We start from the raw sequence: 14,888 nt of genomic DNA on the forward strand, positions 1-14,888 counted from the left end.
GGTTTGTTATGATAGGACAATATTTGGCCGAGATACATCTATTTGAAAATCTGGAATCTGAGGGTGCAAAAAAATCTAAATACTGAGAAAATCACCTTTAAAGTTGTCCAAATTAGGTTCTTAACAATGCATATTACTAATCAAAAATTACATTTTGATACATTTACAGTAGGAATTTTACAAAAAAATCTTAATGTAACATGATCTTTACTTTATTTCCTAATGATTTTTGACATAAAAGAAAAATCAATAATTTTGACCCATACTATGTACTTTTGGCTATTGCTACAAATATACCCCAGCGACTTAAGACTGGTTTTGTGGTCCAGGGTCACATATGTGAATTAGTGTGCTTATAACACAAAGCATGCTTTTGCAAATGCATGAAATAAAATCAATAATTGACCAAAAATGCAGTAAAAATAAAGACCCCAGGGAAGAGGTTACACACTAAAACATCAAGAATACAACACAGAAACCAAAATTTCAAACAAAAAAAGTTGTGTTTGAGAATGTCTAAATGTAAATCCAAATCCACAACATAACAAAAAGTCTTTATGTCTAAAAACAACTAGAAAATGTGTAAGCCTTCTGTATAGAGCTGTATTATTAGCAATGACGTTTGCGTGACTTAGTAAATTGAGGAAACAAATTATTTAATGCACACAATTAGATTTTTTTTCCCCTCCATGTCATGTGCGGGGCTTTGTACAATACTTTTTTTTAGTTTTATTTACAATATGTTACATGCCAAATTTATTTTCTTTAGTAATTTATTTAGTGTGTGCGTATATATATATATATATATATATATATATATATATATATATATATATATATATATATATATATATACACACACACACACACACACACACACACACACACACACACACACTACACTACATTTTCTAGTGTATAAATTATTTAGCATATATTTAGTGTATATTTAATATATGTTACTGTTTAAAAGTGTGGGATTTTTTTCAAATGTTTGTGAAATTATTTTTTCAAAAATCTTTTATGTTCTGTTCTTTTCAAGACAGTTTTTTTAAATTAACAAAATACAGTACAATAATAAATATAAATTTTTAAATGTATAATATAACAAATACAAAATAAATATAATACAATGTAGTAAATAAATTGAATAAATACAATAAAAAATATATTTTCAATGTCACATGATCCTTCAGAAATCATTTTAGCTGCATTTAGTTTATCAAAAATACAGTAAAAGCAGTAATATGAAATATTAAAAAACCATTAATATGCTAATTTGAGGCATTAATATGCAAAAGAGGCATTTCCTATTATAAACATAAAAAACAAACAGTGTGGTACTTTTTAATATTTTTTTTCATTAATTGCAATTAAAAGTATCAAATTATTTAAAAAAAAAGAAAATCTTACTGACCCTAAACTTTACGTGCAAATCTCAAACACAAACAAACAAAACAAAAACCAGTAGCACTTTATTTTACAGTGCTGTTCCTATGTACTATGTACTTATTAAAGTAATTACAATAACTTGGTAATAACTAGGTACTAACCCTGAACATATCCCTAAACTCAAACCTACCCATGTAGTTACCTTATATTACAGTACTTTTTAGGTAAGTACACTGTAAATACACAAACTGTAAAATAAAGTGCAACACAAAAACCATCAGTAAAGTGGTTTTGTTAAAATTCATGTTTTACTAAATATTTGTGCATAATTTTTATGATTGTGTAAGTTAGTTTACATCTTAAGCCCTTTTATATCTTAGTTCTGATTGCCCTAGTGATGTTTACTTTATGTATCACTACCACTAAGATGTTGTTGTCATTGCATGTTAACATAAAATGCTATAAAGGTTGTATATAAGGAACCTCTTTTAGTTCAGATCACTGGTAGTTTATTACTACATTACAATGTAAACATATAGACTTGTGTTTTTCTTTATTTTCCATCTCCGGATAGCTTTCAAGAAACCTAAAACCAGAGCAATGACGCAGGACAAACCCACCTCTGTTGGTAGTACAAAAAACTCAAGTGCATTGAATGAATTGACCCCCAGATCCTCTCCTGGATCTCTAAGCAAAAGCTGTGTACTGGCAGCGATGCGCTTGGACGTCTGATTTATATGGAGGCAGAGACACGTAAACAGGCAGGAAAGCATAGACAGATAGTGACTGCACCAGGGGTGACTCATCCCTTCAGAAGAATAATAACAGCTGAAGGAGGGGGACACGCGACCAGTGGCCAGTGGTTCTTTAGTACAGGATGTTCTATGGCTTTCCATTATTCCAAAGTCCTGTTTTTGACTCATTTAACCTCATTACAACCTCACAGGTTCGTGCTAATGAATACGAACCTGTGACGGATCTAAACACATTGGCGATGGTGACTCTGGATTAAAGGATAGGACCGTGAGAAGGTGTTAAGATGTGAGCCACGTGTCACAGAGAGCACAATCCACATGACCACTAAATAAGAGCAGCTGTTAGAATACTTGTGAAATAATACATGGTGGGGCTTGATTTTATGGGACTTTAATTTTCAAATCCAACCTAGCATATATTCTTAATTAAGCAAGCAAAGGTGAACTTGACAGGAAGTGATTAGGAATGTGCCAGAAATCCAAATACTGTGTTCGGATAGGGAATGACGTGTACTACAGAACCCCTAAAGGGAATAATTACAATTTTACAATGCTTTCTCTTGCAATTAGATCATTGGGTAATTGGGTAAATAACTTTTTCACAAAATGCAAAATACATACTGCCATGTATGTTTTGCGGCATGTTCGATGTGAAATGTCCACAGAGTGGCGCTAAAAGAGTGTTTGTTTTTTCTGCAGAACAGATGAACGTACATATGGTACATTTCATGTGACGTTGGTTTTGTATGTCAACCGCAGTTTTGACTTGAAATGTCCGTTTAGTGGCGCTATAACTCTAACGCTCTGTGATGTTTTAAAATAACGTACCATCTGCACAACATCTAAACCTACCACGATAATATGAACAACAATGAATGTGATGTAAAAACGCTATTGCAAGCATGCCGATTTAGCTTGTTTTTCAATATCTCATCTTTCAGCTCTTTCATTGTGAGTGATGTTTTTCACGGGATTCATACCCAAAGATTTTGCATTCTAAGTACAATTCTGTACCGGCTGAGCTACTGAGCAAGCTTGTACGAAAACAAATCCAAGCGCTTGCCTCTAGTGGACATTTCTGTAGGGAACTGCAGTGATATGTACTTATTGCTACGTATTTCATATCTTACGAGCCTTTCTGAATACGGATTCACCATTCAGGCACATCCCAAGAAATGGTCATTCATTTTTTTGCATGAGCAGCTTTGACTCAAGAAGTCATGAGCTTGTAGCGACATAAGGGATAGTTAAATTACGACAGAATTTTCAGCTTTAAATAATAAACTGTGACTTAATTAGACTTAAGATTTTTTTTTAAAGATATTTGTCAAGGACACATTAATTAAAAAGTAACAGTACAGATATTTATAATGTTACAAAATGATCATCTCATCTGCCTCAATACCAGTTTCAGCACGAAATAAACATAAATGAACATCTGAAGGTATGTTAAAAGAAAGAGTACATCTTACCGAACTGTAAGTTGTAATCCTGTCTCATTTAATCACTCAATCAGCGTTTCAACCGCGGAAAGATGTCAATATAGCAGCTTGTAAACAATATGTCATGCAACGTCACATTTACCAGAGAAAAACATATTTGATGACCATAAACTTGTTAGTCAGGTAGAAAAAAGTGAACTCTAGAGAGGAGCATTTTGGTAAAAACAGTTGAGTTCAAAAGTTGCAGAATCAGCAAAATGGTACTTATTTTACCAAGATAGTAGGGATCATACAAACTGCATGCAATTTTTTATTTAGTGCTGACCTGAATAAGATATTTCACATAAAAGACGTTTACAGACAGTCAACAAGAGAAAATTGTAGTTGACTTTTTAAAAATGACACTGTTCAAACGTTTACATCCCCTTGCTTCCTAATACTGTGTTGTTACCTGAATGATTCACAGCTGTGTCTTTTTTTGTTTAGTGATAGTTAAACTGCCTGCTGTTCTTCAGAAAAATCCTTCAGGTTTCACAAATTGTTTGGTTTTTCAGTATTTTTGTGTAGGCTATTTGAACCCTTTTCAACAATGACTGCATGATTTTGAGATCCATCTTTTCACGCTGAGGACAACTGAGGGACTCATATGCAACTATTACAGAAGGTTCAAACACTCACTGATGCTTCAGAAGGAAACACGGTGCATTAAAGCTAGGGTTGAAAATTATTCGAAAAATCATACAGTCATTGTTGAAAAGAGTTCAAATACACAGAAATGCAGAAATGCCAAAGACTTTGTGGGACCTGAAGGATTTGTCTGAAGAACAGCGGGCAGTTTAACTGTTCAGGACAAACAAGTGATTTGTGAACTATCACTAATCAAAAAACAGATGTGGATCATTCAGGTATTAAAAAAAAATCAAGTGTATGCAAACTTTTGAACAGTGAATTTTTTTTGTCTCACATCTTTTGTGAGAAATATCTCATTTTGTAAGATCCCTATTATTTTGGTAAAATAATTAACATTTTGCAGATTCTGCAAGGTGTATGTAAACGTATGACCTCAACTGTATATGCACCATTAATTAAACTTAACTGAGTGTAATTTGTGTTCGAATACAAATCAGTTAATTTTAACCTTTCTATATTATGTTAATTTAGTATCAACTGGCTCTCATGTATATTTTTTTCCTTGATAAAATTTGTCATGTACTGTATCTGATTTATTTCCAAAATAATCAATAGTGAATCAAAGCTTGTGATTCAGAATCTAATCACGTCATGAAATTCATGTGAATGGTGATTTATAAACAACAATTATGCAACTCAATAAAAAAAAAAAAATCATTTAAAATCCACATGGCTCAAAATGGGACACATCTTTGGCCCTGGATTGTGAAAAGTGGACTAATGATGAATATTATATTTGACAATGAAAATGAAAAAATGAAAAGCATTTACCGAAGAATCACACACGAGGACATTCTTTAAAAAAAGTTGCTATAAACAATTTCTGTTTATAGCAACCTAAAAAAAATCAGATATATTCAGTTTCCAAAACAGTTTCCCAAAAACTCCCTCCATCTGTCTAGTAGACAGACTGTCTCACCTAAAACTCAAGCCTCCAAGTTTTGAGATGAGCGAACACATGCAGACACAGTAATGCTGTCACACAGACAGGTGACATTTCTCAGGACACCTATTTCAGTCATGTCTGTCGAGTAAGAAAGATATTTCATGCTGAAAGAAAATGCTTAGGGCAGCTACTGTATAAGAAATTAAAGTATCACCACCATATATAGCATTTTCAGTGTTAGTTTGGAGATGCTATGATTGTTAAAATGACTGAGGCTTATATCACTGAGAGACACAATATATACACACATTTTGTGCCTCTGGCATTTTTTATAGCTGACACCAAAAATGCCAGCTGAGGCTTGCCGAACCGATTCTGCCTCACCCCATCTCTATCCGCTCCCTCTGTATTTAATATAACGTGTACGTGAGCACAATCAGTCACTCAATCCAGCCCCTCCCACCTCTGAATCATATTCATCCTGTCAGACACACTAGCTGCGTCTCAGTGTGTGTTGCACTACATTTGGTTAGTCGATGACAGCCCTAAACAATAGGTTTTATGACAGGCATTCAGTTTCATTTTCAATTTGATGTGCTTCACTGGCATGACATTGGTATGGCCAAAGCAGTGGAGATGTAAGTAATATGTCGCATAAAATAACATAAGAATGCAAATGAAATGAACAAGCACTAACAAATAAAAGTAACTGAATTAATTTTCATTTTAAAAATTTGAAAGTAAAATATATAAAACAAATATAGAACACAATAGAATTAAAACTACTAAATAGTAAAATAGTAAAATACTAGTTAAATCAAATGGAAAGAAACAATGAAATTAAACATTAAAATAAAATAATTATCAAATCAAATAAAAAATCTACAATACTTAAAATATTGTATAAAATAAATTGAAAATTAAAAAAAAAAATACTATTTTAAGCAGATCAAATACAATACTACAATAAATGAAAATGATCATTAAAGTAAAATAATTAAAATGATTATTAAATAATTAATAAAATGTAAAAAAAATATTAAAATAAAAATACTACAATGAAATTAAAATAATAATAAAACAAAAATCATAAAGCAAAATACAATACAAAAATGAAATGAAATATTTAAAATAAAATCTATAAATAAAATACTATTTTAAGTAAATTAAATCTAATTAAATAAAACACTACAATAAAATTAAATAATTTAAATTAAATTAAATTAAATCTACAATACCTAAAAAATGTATAAAGTAAATGAAATAAAATACAAAAATGTAAGAAAAAACTAATTTAAGTTCATTAATTAAATAAAATACTACAATAAAATATTTTTTAATTGATTAAATATTAAAATAAAAATACTACAATGAAATGAAATGTTAAAATAAAATAATTATAAAATAAAAATACAAAAAAGCAAATGTTTAATAACAAAATGAAATAAAAAGAAAAAAACTACAGCAACTTAAAATGTTGTACAAAGTAAATGAAATAAAATACTAAAATGAAGTGAAATATTTAAGAAAATAAATATGTAAAAAATCAAAATACTATAAGTACATGACTAAAATACTACAATAAAAATAAATTATAATTAAAAAAATATTTAAAATGATTAAATATTCAAATAAAAACACTACAATGAAATAAAATAATAAAAAATATAAAATACAACTGAAGTTACAAAACAAAATGTAAAATTTTATATTCACATGTATAAAATAGTTAAAATAAATTAAAATGAAAGTACTGTAAATAAAGTTGAAATACTGTAAATAAAAAAATAAGGTACAAAAATTTGAAAATAAAAATGAAATGTATAAATAAACATAATATATTAATAATTTAATAGCATTTAAATAATTTTAAAATAATAAAATTACAATTATGAAACATGTATAAAAATACATAATTACTTATGCACATATTACATATTAATAAAATTACTATTTAATTGCATGATTTAAATAAAATACAATAAAATGAAATAATAAAAAAAATTAAAACGATCTATCTATCTGGATAGTTTTTTATTATAATATGTAATTTGTAATATATAAAATTAAATATGTAAATAAACGTACTATAATAATAATAGTACAATCAAACATAATATTAATAAAAAATGATGAAACAACTTTGTTATTAAAATAAAATGAACATTCAATTTACATTCAAATGTACATTTTAATTCAATTAAAAATACATAAAATAAAGTGTGTTTACTCCGCACATCTCTCTCTTACTCACTGGTGTCACAATGACACCAGCTTCCCGGACAGGAAATCTGAGCCCAAATACAAGATTTCCCATCAGCTCTCTTTCAGACTTCATGCATTTCCAAACACATGTAATCTGGTGCAGTGCTGATGGTCGGGCACTGGTGGGGTGGCAGGGCTGGAAAGTTCCCAACTGTCAGCAGCTGCTCCTGCCATTGTCACCTAGTCTGTCAGCAAAACACACACACACACACACACACACACACACACACTGAACCAATTCCCCATATCAGCTGATTTCCCGAACAGATGAGCCAGAGCCTGTCCTCTCTCTGAGACGCACACACATTAGTGACAACAGCTGATCATTTTTCATCGATCCAATGAGTGCATCTGCAATAATGATCCAAAGCCTCTGATCTAATGAAGGCACAGATGTCGTGATGACATCATCAGCACGCTGACACAGAAACTCTCATTAGACCATCCACACAACATCATGCAGGATCATTACGGCTTAGCTCACCACTAAAATAAAAATTATGTCATCAGTTAATCAGCCTTATGACTTTTAAAAGAAGATTATGCTGGCTGCTCTTCTTCAAACAATGAAAGTGAATGGGGTGTGTGCTGTTGAACTACCAAAATCACCAAAAATATTTAGCATAAAACAAGAATGCACATTAACTAAACAAACATTAACAAATAAAAGTAACGGAATTAATTTTCATTAAAAAAATTAGAAAAGTAAAATATATAAAACAAATATTAAGAAAATAAAATTATGAAAAAAAAAAAAGAAAACAATTAAAAATACAACAATACATTTAAAACAAGTTAAAATGCTAGTTACATTCAATGGAAAAATACTAGAAGTTAAATTTGTAAAAAAAATAAATAAGTACATCAATTAAATAAAATACTACAATATGAAATTAAATAATATTAAATTAAACAGTTATAAAATCAAAATCATGACGCTAAATATATAATAACGAAATTAAAAAAGCTACAATAACTTAAAATACTGTATGAAGTAAATAAAATAAAATAAATGAATTGAATTAAAATATTTAAAAAACTAAATAAAAATACTATTTTAGGGACATGAATGAAATAAAATACTACAAAAACATTTTAATGATAATTAAAATGACCAAAAAGGCAAAAATTTCTGACCAAAATTACAGTAAAAACCTTAATATTATAAAATATTACCATTTAAAATAACTATTTTCTTTTTGAATATACTTTAAAGCTGATACAGATTAAATATATAATCATTAAATTATGCTAATTTTCTTCATTTCACTGAGTATATGAAATGAAATAATATTAAAATACAAAAAAAAATCATAAAGCAAAATGTATAATAAAATAAAAATACAAAAAACTACGATAACTTAAAATACTGTATGAAGTAAAAAATTATGTAAATAAAAATACTATTTTAGGTACACAAAAACTAAATATGTAAATAAAAATACTATTTAGGTACACAAATGAAATAAAATACTACAATAAAATAAAATTATAATAAAAATAAAATAATACGTAAAATAATTAAATATTAAAAGAAAAAATGAAATAAAATTCAAATAACAAGACAAAATAAAAATAAACCTTTTTTTAAAGTCCAATAACTTTAAATACTGTAAATAAACTAAATGACAAAATATGAAAACAAAAATTAAATATGTAATTGAAAATATATTTTAATTAAAAAATACCATTTAAATAAAATAATAAAAAATAATAAAAAAATAAAATTATGAAACAAAATGCAAAAAATAAATAAAAAGTTAATAATATTAAGTAAGTAATTAAGTAAATAATAATTAAGTAAATAATATTCTGATTTGCTGCTCAAAAGCATTATTATTATTATTTTTTGTTATAATGTTGAAAACAGCTGAGTAGAATTTTTTTAGGTTTCTTTGAGGAATAGAAAGTTCAGAAGAACAGCATTTATCTGACGTAGAAATCTTTTGTAACAGTATAAATGTCTTTATCATCACTTTTGATCAATTTATAGCATCCTTGCTAAATAAAAGTATACATTTCCTGGTTCACTGCTAGAGTACAATTGCTATTCAGCATAATCTGCACTCAACATGTCAAGTCATGTTGACTGTATGTTTTGAAACTTTTAATAACAGCACTCAGGCCCTAAATACATGAAATCTTCTGTCTGTATGCCAAAGTCAAATCACATGCCATCCATCCTCACAGTTTAAACATAATCCAAATAGACTCTGGCATCCAGACATCAAAGACATGGCTCAAATTTTCCTGGATTCTCTGTAAGGAACAGATGGCTGATGCTTTACTGAAAGCTGTTTCAAAGGGGCTTTCAGGAATGTACACACCATAATAGAAATTAGGACTATTAGACACTCTTATAAATGCAACACAATTATATAACACTCTGAGATCATGTCATCTTTATCCTTTTTAAGATTGATGTTTCACTGGTTCCTTTCTACAGGCAAAGAATCTCTGTTATCCCTCTGAGAAAGTCAAACTGTTGACTCTTACTGACTGAAAACTAAGGCCAACCTAAAGATGATTTTGTTTAAAGTTGAATTTGTATTTTAAAATCATAAACTGGTTTAAGCATTGCAGGCACTATTATAATGGTTAATTGTTGGTACTGAGAATATTTCTTTGTCATATCCACCAAATATTGATCTCTGTCATTCAATCGAAAACTTCACTTTGTAATTCAGAAGAAATAATATAATATAATATAATATAATATAATGAAATATGGACAGGTTGGGTTAAATTTTTAACCCAAAAGCCTTCTGGGTAGCTTTATTTAACTCGAGTGATGTTTATACTCTATTGGCTGGCTAAAAAAATGAGCCTGAAATTAAAAATCAGAAATATTTACTCATCAATAATCAAGAGGTGAACATTTATTAATAAGCAATTTAAAAAACGTTTCTTATTTATTTTTTATTTAACTTAATTAATGTTCATTTCCAACCCATTTTGGGTTCATTTTAAGCAAGAAATACAGTCATTTTTAAGCAATGGTTGAGTTAAATAAAACTACCCAGAAGGTTGGGTTAAACATTTAGCCAGTCGCTGCGTTTCTCCATATTTCACCCAGTGCTTGATTAGTCCATCTGACTTTTTGCATTGCATTTTTCCTATGTTTAGGTTTAGTAATTTCACTTTAATGGCGTTGCATTGCCTTATCATCCAAAATGTCACTTTAGTCAATTAATTGGTATTCAACAAATATGATCATCTTATGCTCCAAAACCATTTTTTTGGACAAAGCATGGTTTCAAAATGAACTAATAAATAATAAGAATTCTTAATAAGAATTATTTTCATTCTGGTTTTTATTATTTTTATTATTAATTTTTTTAATGTAATGATACTATAAATAAGAAACAACAACTGCCAGTAGATGTCTTAGTGAGTCATTCATTCATTTGGTTTGTTCAAACGGCTGATTCATTTAGGAATGAAGTAAACGGATCTCTTCATGAATGGGCCATTGAATCATTATCTCACTAGATTTGTTCAAACAGATTCATTTAGAAATTAATCACCGCCAGTGTTGGGGGTAACACATTACAAGTAACACGAGTTACGTAATCAGAATAATTTTTCAAGTAACTAATAAAGTAACACATTTTTTTTTTCAAGAAAAATTCTTAGTTACTTTTTGTTTCCTTTTTGTTTAATCCCATTTTATTAACCAATGTCTTTGCTGCTGACTTTTGTTAATCCAATTCAACCACTCTAACAAGTAAAACTTACTTAACATTTGTGCTTCATTTTTCTCATTGCTGAAGAGTGTTGAACTTTCCTCTCCTACAGTTGTACTGTACAGACATGACTTTTCCTTCAGCCTTAGGCTTATTTCAATTTTTGGTTTGAAAGGGCTTTTACATTTGCAAAAAATCTAACTTTTTATATTAAAAACAAACAAGCAAGCCCTGCCCAGATGTAAAAAGTAATGTAACGCATTACTTTCCATAAAAAGTAACTAAGTAACTAGTTACTTTTTTAACGCAATATTGTAATGCATTACTTTTAAAAGTAACTTTCCCCAACACTGATCACTAGTGTAACAGTATAAGACTGCATGGTAGTTCTGCTGTTTGGTTTGTATGTAGGATTGTCATTGGAAAAACTAATGTGTCTAAAATATAACACAATATTAACTTCTTATTTATTAAATTGTTGTATAAAATCAGTATCACATTTGCAGTCATGCTATTTGGGACAAAAACAGCACTCGTGTAATATCGCTTAACTATATTATATGATATAAATATGAGACAAAAGCATTTTTGCCCCAGTCTCTTGCATAGGGACATACAACAGCATTCTATAGGCTACATCACAGCATGAGTTGTTGCCCTGCATCATGTTCATCCCCAATCAACTGTATAAAACGCTAGAGGACCCTGCAGGTCTGGGACGGGGTGCGTGAGTTAATTATTTTCTTAAACTTGTTAAATCAACAGCCCTACACTGTAAACAAAATCTGTAGAAATTACAGTATTACTGGCAGCTGGTTGCCAGTAACTTACTGTAGATTTAAATTTATGCTATTTACTGGCAACAGTTTGTTCAAAGTTAATTGAACATTAACATTAACGAGTCTTTATCTTTACAGAATAAAACTAAAATAACAGCCTCATGCAAAGCATTCTGGGAACCAAAATCTGAAGGAAAAAAACTGAAAAAGGTTGATGAAGGTTTCTGGTTCCCAGAATGCTTTGCAGTAGGTTGTTATTTTATAGTTTTATTCTGTAAAGACAAAGACTTGTTAATGTTTAATGTTCATTTAACTTTGAACAAACTGTTGCCAGTAAATAACATAAATTAAAAATCTACAGTAAGTTACTGGCAACCAGCTGCAGAACTACAGCAAATTTTTTACAGTGTACTTTAACCAGAATAAAAACAACCAGCTTGACAATTAAAAGCTGGCTCATACGCACACCGTCATTCATCTAGAAATCTTATGATCAGGGTTGCCAGGTCTGTATAACAAAACCAGCTCAGTTGCTACTCAGAAGTAGCCCAATCACATTCCAGGGAAAAACGGTAATCAAAATTGCATTCAGGGGGCCAAAACTTGTTTACAGGAGGTCCCACCTTGGTTCAAATTGTGTTCCAGGGGACAGGTGATTTTGCTTCAACCTGGAGACAAAAAACAGCTCACTGCAGCAGTATAAAAGTAGCCCAATTCCGCAGAAAAGTCACAGACTTGGCAACATTGCTTATGATTCAATTTTCGCCTTCTGATTGGTTCTGTGGACTTAGAGGCTTTTGCTGGCAAAGTGAAGTAGCACTTAGAGGTTTCTGCCAACAAACTGGTATTTCTCAATGGGCAGAGGCTGGGATTTAGCGGGAAAGTATTGAACGTTGTTTTAATTTTGAATGGAGGTGGCGTTTTAATATAATATAATATATAAGCAATTTGCATATACTCCAGAATGTTATGAAGAGTGATCAGATGAATTGCATAGTCCTTCTTTGCCATGAAAATTAACTTAATCCCGAAAAAACTTTCCACTGCATTTCATTGCTGTCATTAAAGGACCTGCTGAGATCATTTCAGTAATTGTCTTGTTAACTCAGGTGAGAATGTTGACGAGCACAAGGCTGGAGATCATTATGTCAGGCTGATTGGGTTAGAATGGCAGACTTGACATGTTAAAAGGAGGGTGATGCTTGAAATCATTGTTCTTCCATTGTTAACCATGGTGACCTGCAAAGAAACATGTGCAGCCATCATTGCTTTGCATAAAAATGGCTTCACAGGCAAGGATATTGTGGCTACTAAGATTGCACCTAAATCAACAATTTATAGGATCATCAAGAACTTCAAGGAAAGAGGTTCAATTCTTGTTAAGAAGGCTTCAGGGCGTCCAAGAAAGTCCAGCAAGCGCCAGGATCGTCTCCTAAAGAGGATTCAGCTGCGGGATCGGAGTGCCACCAGTGCAGAGCTTGCTCAGGAATGGCAGCAGGCAGGTGTGAGCGCATCTGCACGCACAGTGAGGCCAAGACTTTTGGAAGATGGCCTGGTGTCAAGAAGGGCAGCAAAGAAGCCACTTCTCTCCAAAAAAAAAAAAAAAAAAAAAAAAAAAAAAACACACCAGGGACAGATTGATCTTCTGCAAAAAGTATGGCGAATGGACTGCTGAGGACTGGAGCAAAGTCATATTCTCAGATGAAGCCTCTTTCCGATTGTTTGGGGCATCTGGAAAAAAGCTTGTCCGGAGAAGAAAAGGTGAGCACTACCATCAGTCCTGTGTCATGCCAACAGTAAAGCATCCTGAGACCATTCATGTGTGGGGTTGCTTCTCATCCAAGGGAGTGGGCTCACTCACAATTTTGCCCAAAAACACAGCCATGACTAAAGAATGGTACCAAAACACCCTCCAACAGCAACTTCTTCCAACAATCCAACAACAGTTTGGTGAAGAACAATGCATTTTCCAGGCAAAAGTGATAACTAAGTGGCTCGGGGACCAAAACGTTGATATTTTGGGTCCAAGGCCTGGAAACTCCCCAAATCTTAAAACTTGTGGTCAATCCTCAAGAGGCGGGTGGACAAACAAAAACCCACTAATTCTGACAAACTCCAAGAAGTGATTATGAAAGAATGGGTTGCTATCAGTCAGGATTTGGCCCAGAAGTTGATTGAGAGCATGCCCAGTCGAATTGCAGAGGTCCTGAAAAAGAAGGGCCAACACTGCAAATACTGACTCTTTGCATAAATGTCATGTAATTGTCGATAAAAGCCTTTGAAACGTATGAAGTGCTTGTAATTATATTTCAGTACATCACAGAAACAACTGAAACAAAGATCTAAAAGCAGTTTAGCAGCAAACTTTGTGAAAACTAATATTTGTGTCATTCTCAAAACTTTTGGCCACGACTGTACAACACTAAAAAGACACAACTTAAATAAAATGTTTTTTTAGGCCACAAGACATTTCATTTTCTCTATACGAATATATTACAGGGGTCATATGATGGTGCTAAAAAGAGCATTATTTTGTGTATTTGGTGTAATGCGAGGTTTATGCAGTTTGAGGTTCAAAAACCATTATTTTCCACATACTGTACATTACTGTTGCTCCTCTCTGCCTAGCCTTTCTGAAACACTTCGATTTTTACAAAAGTCATTGTTGATAAAAAAGCGGGGTGTTCTCTGATTGGCCAGCTATCCGGTACGTTGTGATTGGGTGAATACCTCAAGCGTGTGAGGGGAATGTTACGTCAATAACCATGTTGTTTTGATGCCGTTTCTCTGCGTCAGACAGAAATAATAAAACCCATTATAAATGGGGCATTTGTTGCATCCAGTGGGGATATACTGATTATAACGACTCATACGGTCTTTTTACAAGCTGTGTCGTGCTGCGCAAACATAAGACCATGCCTGCTTTTTTTGATCGTAGAACGAGAAACAACAAACACTACTCTACCCTGCTCAAAAATTACGTTAGTCAGTCA

The sequence above is a fragment of the Garra rufa genome, chromosome 5, assembly GCF_049309525.1.
Source record: "Garra rufa chromosome 5, GarRuf1.0, whole genome shotgun sequence".
Taxonomy (NCBI): domain Eukaryota; kingdom Metazoa; phylum Chordata; class Actinopteri; order Cypriniformes; family Cyprinidae; genus Garra; species Garra rufa.